Source organism: Triticum dicoccoides, chromosome 6B (assembly GCF_002162155.2).
Source record: "Triticum dicoccoides isolate Atlit2015 ecotype Zavitan chromosome 6B, WEW_v2.0, whole genome shotgun sequence".
NCBI lineage: Eukaryota > Viridiplantae > Streptophyta > Magnoliopsida > Poales > Poaceae > Triticum > Triticum dicoccoides.
Genome location: NC_041391.1, coordinates 598400429 through 598403758, shown reverse-complemented (window position 1 = coordinate 598403758; position 3330 = coordinate 598400429).

Below are 3330 nucleotides of genomic sequence, written 5' to 3'. Positions count from 1 at the left end.
TTGTTGGAGTTTATTTAGGCATCTTTGTGAGCTTGACCTTGGAGTATTACTAGATCACAATAACGGGAATTGGTGGACTGACTATAGTAAGGCAGCCCTTTCAAGTATTGGGGATTATAAGGACTTTAGGAGATCATGTGGAACACTAGCATAGGCGTTGGATTTCTAGAATAAATGGATTATGTAGTGATTGATGGAAGTTAACGGGTTGTTGAACTTGATTCATAGGAAGGAAACAAGATTTTGGAGTGGCATATGACGTGTTTCCTTAGGATGGAGATGCACTAGCATGGACCTTGGAGGAATAGGATGAGCACTTGGATTGTCCTGTTTTATTCCATCTTGGAAGCTTGTATGTTCTACCCATGGATTTTTAGGGGTAGACATACATATGAGTTTGGGGATTGTAGACATATATGATTTTGTTAGACCTCCTCTTGGGAGCCATGAGGATATGAATCACATGAGTGATGATTGGAGTTGACCTATGCAAAATGATGCTATCGGTGATATGATGTGATTTGTTTAAAGGACTAGATAGACTATTGGCATCTCAGAAACCGTGCTTAAAGATAAGATGATAAATGTTCACTCGCACACTAGAATCCTTGAAACCCTTAAGCCCTACTAAGCTGCAACATGGTCGGATCAGGACCTTAGGGCCTTGACACTAGATCTAGAACCACCTTGGCCCACACTCAACAAGACCACCACTAATTCCCCAGCCTACTTTATGTACCCCGTGAACAAAGTCTTCATGGAGTGCTTAGACAAGATAGTTGTCATCATCATTTGGTGACCTACTTGTCCACCTGAAGATGGAAGAAGGGCCGTTCAGCTAGTCCAGGAAGATTTGAAGACCACCATGCCACGGAGAAGAACTACCACCATCATCAAGAAGTAAACATCCGCGTCGAAGACCAGGTGTATCTGCAAGCCACCCCTCTCTAAGGAACCAAGCATTTCCATGACAAGGAGACCCACACCAAGATTCATCGGCCCCCTTCGAGATCACTCCAAGATTTAACAACCCCCTCTGAGATCACTACGAGACAAAGAGAAGACAGTTACCAGCTGGAGTTGCCACCTGAGTTACCTGATGTGCACAATGCTTTCCATGCATCACAACCCTGGGAGTTTTTCCAACTTCCTAACTTGCCCGATCTCTATGAGGGCATTGACCACTGAGCCATCGACCCCTAGCCTAATCTAACCTACCGCGAGCTACCCATTAGCAACCTGGATCAAGAAGAGTGTCATACACGAAGCCACACCATCAAGTACTTCAAGCTCAATGGAGCACTACACGGAAGCAGAAGCAACATGACGACTTGAAGACTACCCCGGATCCAGTTTTCATATTCCTTTCCACGCCTAGTTTGGAAATCTCGGGGACGAGATTCTTGTAAGGGGGGTAGGTCTGTCACACCCTGATTTTCATGGCACAACAGATAAGATGATAAATTATGATAAAATGTGGTTTGACAAAAACTTTTGCATTATTTGACTTTTTATTTTGAGTTGGTTTTCTCTCTGTGTTTTTCAAGTGCTCTTTAAAGTCAACACAACTCCACCTTCTATACTTTGTCTCCTTGCCCCAAGCTTCTGCCCAATGATCATGCCATGTGTATAGAGCAACATAGTATTTTCTTACAAAAATAATTTGGCCAAATAGTATTTTCAAAAATTAGTTTTTCAAAAACCCCTAAGTTGAGGTGTGAAAAATCATTCAAAAGGTGTATTTGAATCCTATTAGATGTAGGACTCCCATAAACCACAAAAATAAAATTTTAAAAGTTATTTTCTATTTTATTTAAAAGCTTTTTCTTAAGGCCAGAAATGGTCTTTAATAGGGAAAAATCATTTTATTATTTCAAAAATATTTAACAAAAACCTCGGGAAACTCAGTGGACATATATTGTCCATATATAAGAGTTTCAACACATGGTCATGTTCAAAATATTGGTCAAATCCCTCAAAAACCCTTTCTGGATATTTCAAGCTTTTGAAATATTTACAAAGGAAATATTCTCCAAAAATTCCAAGAAAATTCTAGCATGTCTCATATGACATTATGGATGATCTTGACAAGTATCATGTCATGGAGAATAGTATAACGCCATGAAATCCCCTCAAAACCATTTCTGTCCATTTTGAAGTTTGAGCAACTTTACATTGCCAAACATTTCAAAATACTCTCAAATCTTGTGAACATGCTCAAATGGTCTAATCATTCATCTAGACCAAGTGGCACAAGTTGGAGAAAATGTTATATTGATCAAAGTGCCCCAAAACCCTCTCTGACCAGAATCTAATTTGAACAACTTTGTACTACCAACTTTCTCTCCTTGACCCCAACTTTGCTGAGCATATTCACATGACCAAATGAGGCCACTACACCAAGTGGTGCATCAAGGAGAAGTGATTTGCTCAACTAGATCTATACAAGTTCATTTCTGCTAATTTCTAGGGTTTACAAAAGTTGCATTGGCAACTTTGCCCAAATGGAATCAACCTTGGTGGAACCTATTATTATCTCATGCCATTTGACCCTGTCAAGCCTCATGACAAGAGGAGTTCATCTTGTTGCCCAAACCAGCAACAAACACCTTCCGCCATTTTACTAGAACCCCTGTTTTGACCACTTCCACTCTTCTCCATGGCCTCACCTTTTTACCACAGCCCTTCCTAGTCCCCTTGCACCTCCAGTAGCAATGGAAAATCCATAGCTCAATTATTGGAGGGGTAAAACCCGACATTCTCTCTCTGGACAGCCCATTTCCCTCTCTCCCCCAACCTCTCTCCTCTCCTACTGGTTGTCCAGGGCATCCAAAGCCCTCTACCCTTTGTTTATTCCACCCTAAACAACCTAGACACAAGTGGTCGCGCCCTACAAGCCAAAGGCATGCCCTGGCATGCAATTGGCATGCTCCAAAGCGTGCTACAATGCACACCCGCACTATAGCCGCCCCCTTCCAACCGCCTCGGGCCACCTCGGGCCTCCCCAGCACGCCCGACAATGCGCCTCGACGTCTGCGACACGCCACGCCTCTGTCCCCCTCCTCCTTCTCCTTCCTTTTTCCCTTGCTCGCACGCGCACCGACCGCACGAGAGCTCCAATGAGCGGCCTCACACGCGCGATGCCTCTGGACCCTCCTGCTTCCTCTCTCTTCCTTCCCTCGCTCTGGACCGAACCCACGAGCACCCCAGACATGCCCACGCGTGCCCCCGTGACCCACAGCAACGGTAATGACCTCGCCAGCGCATGGGTCTACGGTGAGCCGTGGCTCGCCTACTTAAAGGCCTCCCCGAACCTCTCCCTCACCACCA